Genomic DNA, 6,036 nt, shown 5'->3' with positions numbered 1-6,036 from the left:
GCTTCGGAGGGTGGCCAACCCGGAAACAGTGGGCAAATTGCAGTTGAAATGGGACGGGCCTTTCTTAGTAGCATCTTCGTCAAGACCCGGTTCATACAGATTGAAAGATTTGGACGGAAATGACATTCCTAGGTCATGGAATGCGGATGAGCTTCGGCGATATTATGTATAATTCGATGTAATTTTTCATATTTTTATTTTTTCTTTCATGGCACCCTTTTCCTTTCCAAAGGGGGAGAAAGGTTTTTAATGGGGCCAGCATATGTAATTTCCTTTTTAGTCTTATAAGAGCAAAATCCCCCAAAGAATGTAAATGTAAAAGCTGAGAGCGCACCATCGAGTGCCAAAAAGTAAAAACGAAGAAGCTCCAAAGACGTTCCTAAGGGAATGCAGAGCTTACAGCGAAAAGTCAACGCTGATTCCGCCAAAAGTAAAGGCGAAGAAGCTCCAAAGACGTTCCTAAGGGAATGCAGAGCTTACAGCGAAAAGTCAACGCTGATTCCGCCAAAAGTAAAGGCGAAGAAGCTCCAAAGTCGTTCCTAAGGGAATGCAGAGCTAAGGTGTGATTGTTTGTAAGAAAGTAATGGCTATGAATATGGCTTCGGATACGTGTTTGGCCATTCATTTGCACATCATATTACATCATAACATTTGCATTCATACATTCATCTAGGCATATGTAGGACAATCATCTTCATCGCATAAATGGTTGCTTCGGCAAAAAGAGAAAAAAGAAAGGGAAAAAAGAGCTTCCGACACGAAGAAGAAAGGAACATGTTGTTTTCTATGCTTCGCTGCGTACGAAAAGAAGGGAAGGTGTTTTTTCGCCTTCGGCTCAAAAGAAAATTTCGTCCACATCAAAGCATTTCTCATACATCAATGGAAGGATAAGGATATATAACAAGGTATGAACAGATTTCATTAAGAACAAGTTTTGGCTACATGTACAAAAGTTATCTCAAAAGTTTTTTAAGTACTGTCTACAGTCTACTATCTAAATCTCCAAGGAGCTTCGGCTTCGGCGTCATTTCTGATCATCAGCTTCGGCTTCGTCATCCTACATGAATAAGGTCGTTGGAAGTCAAAATCAAGTTTACAGGAAAAGGTAAGCACAAGGTATGGTTTCTTACTGCATCAAGGTGGCTACGAGCTTCGTCTCCAGCCTTCTCTCGACCACCTTTTGTCCATATCATTTTTATAAATCGATTCGAGATACTTCGGGCAAGATCAGGGATGTCATCCAGGATTGATGGTGATAAAGTGAAATTTGGCCTATTGACAATCTTCCCATGATCACAGCCAGCCTTCAGGAAGGCTACAGCAGTCCCTCGAGAAGCCACCCAGGCACAGAAGTCGCCATGCCCAGCTATGACTTCGTCGAGCTCGTCAATCTCCCCCTCAATGTGTTCGAAGGTTTTCGGTAGATCTTCAGCTGAGGGGGTAAATTTTTCGCTGCTGGCTCCAACTGAGTGAAAAATCTTTCTTAATCGTTGAATGCATTTGTTGCTAAATTCCAAGCATTTTTCTTGAAGACTTGTCAGTAGTTTTCTCAAATCCGAGTTTTGCTGAGCTTCGGCTTCAAGTTTTGCATTGAGATCTTGTTTTTCCCGTTCGAACTGCTCAGACTGGCGGAGAAGCTTCGTGTTCAGTTCTGATATTTTTGCTTCAGCTTCCGCCAGTAAACCTTCGGTTGCCTGGAGCTCAAAGTTTTTTTTCTCAAAAGCATCTGATTGCTCCTTTATTTTGTTTTCCAAATTTCCAATTATAACTTCATGATTTTTATCTTCAAGATCTTGCTGCATTTGCAAGGCTTTGCTCAAAAGCATACTCTACACAAACACAACCTTCGTCAGACATGTTTTTATTAGAAGCAATAAAAGCTAAGGGACAAGTTATTCACCTTGAAGTTGGAGTAAAATAAACTACCAACGACATGTTGTCGTCGGTAGCGGCTGATGTCTGTTTCTAGCTTCGGGAATCCAATACTCTTGGACAGAGTACTGATAACTTTGGCCCCTATTTGGTCTCGAATACACTCTAATTTCTCATCATCAACGCCTCCGAAGAGGAGTGCCCCAGGTTTGTATCCACAGGATTGGGCATACTCTTTAAGCTCTTCTATTTCAGCTTTTGATAGATGTTCTCCAACTAAGTTTTGGAACGCGAAGGCTTCGTTTTCTGAAGTTTCATCAGCAATTTCTTTTCCTTTCTTTGACGCTGCGATCACGGCTTCTTCGGCAGCAGTGGTAGCCTCTTCTGCAGCCATGTCTAGCAGCATTTGGTCAATATGTTCAATTGTGCTCTCCAAATTCAAGTCTTCAGCTGCGGCCTCCGAAGGTGCAATTTCAATATTTGCCTCCTCTGCAGCCGCTCGTGTTTTTTGGGCCGAAGCTCTTGGCGGCGTTTTGTCAATTACCTCTGTTACGGTAATGATTCTTTGTTTCTTTGCTTTGATTGTTTTCCTTGATCTCTCGGGCTCCTTGTTCTTCTGAAAAAACTTTGTCAGTTCAGGACCCAGTGGACTTAGCTTCGCAGGTAAGGATTCAGTCATTACCTTCAGAATTTCCTCAACAACAGCAGCAGAAGGTGATGCGGGGGTTTCTTCTGCTTCAGATATTTGTTGCTTCGGAGAAGAAGCTTTCCTTTTCTTCGGAATTTTCTTCTTTATTGGCTCTTTTTCACCTTCATCTAAGGCTTCAGTTACCCTTTTCCTTTTTTGGCCTCCGGCACCTTTGTTCAGATTCTCGTAGTCTGGGTATTCGAAGCTCAAGGCGTCCAACACTCGATTTAGCCTTCGTTTCGGACGGGTGCCGAAGGCTGCGGTCATCAATTGATCTTCTTTTTTGGAATAATTTCCAAGTATCTCGTTGCACATCACTTCAATCGTATCCAGCCACTCTTGGCAAGGAGTTTTAAAGTATTTCTTAAATTTGAAGTAGTAAGGCAAACGTACAAGTTCACCTTTTTTCTTCTCCTCCTTCAGCTTCGGCATTTCCCACTCTCTTACACTAGGAAAAACCTTGAAAGCCAAAAACTCATGGACCAGGTCCCTTGTACTGATATTCTCTGCAATAATTTTGAATTCATACATTGCTTTTTGAGTCGGACCCTCTGGTAGCATGTGGCACTGGGGGCGGGTTTCTCCGAAGGTTAGTTCAAGTGGACTTTGCACAAGCTTTTCCTTATCGTCATCAACCTTAACATAGAACCATTCCGATTTCCACCCTGCTGCCCATTTGCTTCGGTAGCTGATCACAGGATACTTTGTAGTTTTCCGATAAGCAAAATTATAGCAACCAAAATTGTCATGTAATCCATCCTTTCTAGCCTTTGTCTGATAGTGCAGTTCGTGAACTCGGCAAAAGCTGTCTGCAAACGGTTCCACCGCCTGGCTTCGGAGTGCCCAGATGTAAACACTAAGCCTAACGATAGCGTTAGGGGTTAGCTGGTGAAAATAGATTCCGAAATTCTTCAATATCTCTGCAATAATCCCATGAAGGGGGAATCTTAATCCAGCCTTTAGGAAACTCTTAAAAATAACAATTTCATCTTTTTCCGGCTTTGGGGTAGTCTCTTCTCCCCCGAAGCGTAATAGCTTCTTTTGATTTTCAGAAAAATAACCTGACTTTACCATCTTGGACAAATCAGCCTTCGAAACAGTAGATTTCCCGAAGTCCAAATGGCTGGGTTTGCTTGGCGTGGCAAGGTGATAATCATCTTCGGGGTCAGTTTCCTCAGCATCTTCTCCTTCTGCTTCAGCGATTGCTTGTTCTGCATCATCAATAGGAACCTTTTCCGAAATCACTAGCCCGGATCGTTGCATGGCTTCGGAGATAGGGACGGTCTCCGAAGCTTCAGTTTCGTCCCCCTCACGCTCAACCCTAGCGGTAGAACGGACTCTGGCCATTTAACTATGAACTTGTGAAACTTTAATACTTTTTTCCTCCGAAGCACGCTTCAAGATGGAGCTTCGTTCAATTCTGACAAACAAGCTTCGGCGATGGTTAAAAATTTTGGCAGCAAAACAGTGCAAATAGCAGTAAAAACTTCACACCTACTCGTCTGTTTATATAGTGCCGCAGGTAAGAAGGCGGAGCGCCAGAAGTTTTACACCAGGCGGACACCCGCTCGACTCGCTGTACGGTGGACCGCAGAGACCGAACAGTAACTCTGCAAGGTGGGGCCGCTACGCGCAGGGAGATTGAATCGTTTCTCGACAACGAGCTCAGGGAAGGTGTTTTTTGAGACCTTCGGCGCTCCGAAGCTTAAGGAACTTTTTTCACGGATCAAGCTCGTTACGAAAAACGATCTAGCACCGCGAAAGGGGCTACTGTTGGGACTATGCTTCGTCGCCGAAGGTCTTATAGAAAGAAGTTATCCTCGGATGAAGCTGTTTGTATAAGATAGCCGAAGGTTCCTCTTCGTAATGCTTCGGCATTACAAACCGACTTAAAGATAGAATGACCTTTTAGTCCATAAAGGTCTGAGTCAATGATTGTAAGTTTTTATAAGGGGCATACTTGTAATTCCTCACAGGCTGCGTCCTGTGCCTATAAATAGTGAACAGTATTCCGTTACTGTTCACGAATTCTGGTTTTTGCAATCGCATCTCCCGGAATTCAACCTTTGTCAAGGCATAGGTATTATTGTATTTGATGATTTAATATAGCAAACAAACATAATACAATTAATTTATGATTTATTTGCTCATAGTGTTCATTTTTGTATCATCTCATGAATGTCCACTGCTATTTAATTACGAAGGTTCAACTTCGTAATTATTCTTTTATCAACCTTCGTCCAAGCTCCATTATTCCGAAGGGAATAATGCTTTAAGGACGAAGGGCATTATTATTTAACATTTTATGTTGCCTTGCTCTTAATTCATAGCACTTGAGAGCAAGTCTCCAACAGACAACATCATAAAGCCTGTTATAGGCTATTTTATTAAAGTTACTTTCAATAGTAGCTAGCTGAGAGTGGGGCTACTCACACACTCCAAGTTATTTGTGAGAAGAGATGGGACAAGTATTAGTTGTATACCTTATATCATGAGATGGTTATTATGAGTAGGTTTTTAGTTGACTACTAGATCCCAGGAAGAGAAGGAGAGGGGGCTATAACGGCACGAGTGAGGGGAGGGAAAGGGGTTGGAGTTGCTGGAAAGGGGGCAATGGGGTAGCGGGGGTGTATTGTCCATTGTATTTGAATGAGTAATGGAGAAAGAGTTATCCAACGATCTAAACCGTTAATTTTGATGGTGTATTAAGGCTTGTTGCAATTTGTTTGGTGGATTTAGTGAAGATTACAGGTATGTGGGTGATTTTGTTGGGTGAATTTTACAAAGTTGAAAATTGTAGATTATACAGTGATATAAATATATGATAGTGGTATAGATATATGATATGACAACAGTATAAATCTCACCGTGGACTTTTAGAATTGTACTCTCTTCGAGCTAGACACACGTAAGTTAGGCAATTGCATGTCTAAATAATAATAATCAACAGTATAATACAAATTAAGATACTTTGCTCCTACTGGCGTGGACATGAACACATAGCGATGTGGGAGTAAGCGAAAATCGCGACGATGGAAGGAAGACCACGTGCGCGAGTTTTTTGTTTTTTAGCCCCTTTCGTGATAAAAATTTACGTTTGGACCCCCAGAAATTTTATTTGCACGTTTGGACCCGATGCTCGGCGCCATAGGCCGTGGCGCCGAGGTAACACAGCTCGGCGCCACGGCCTATGGCGCCGAACTACGTGACGTGGCAGCCCGCGTGTCACCTAGCTCGGCGCCACAGATCTTGGCGCCGAGCTAGGAAATATCCGCAACACACCTTTCTCTCTGTGCGTTTCTTCTCTGTTGTTTGGAAATCTCGCAAGCCACCCGCGCAAGCCACCCGCCGCCGCTCGGAAATCGCCGCCGCCCCGCCCTTCTCTCCGGCGACCCCGTCCGCCCAGCTCCGGCGGCCGCCCCGCCTTCTCTCCGGCCTCCCCGCCCTCGGTCCCAGCTCCGGCGAGGTACGCCGAG

The sequence above is a fragment of the Zea mays genome, chromosome 10 (assembly GCF_902167145.1).
Source record: "Zea mays cultivar B73 chromosome 10, Zm-B73-REFERENCE-NAM-5.0, whole genome shotgun sequence".
NCBI classification, from domain to species: domain Eukaryota; kingdom Viridiplantae; phylum Streptophyta; class Magnoliopsida; order Poales; family Poaceae; genus Zea; species Zea mays.
This window is presented reverse-complemented; position numbering follows the sequence as displayed.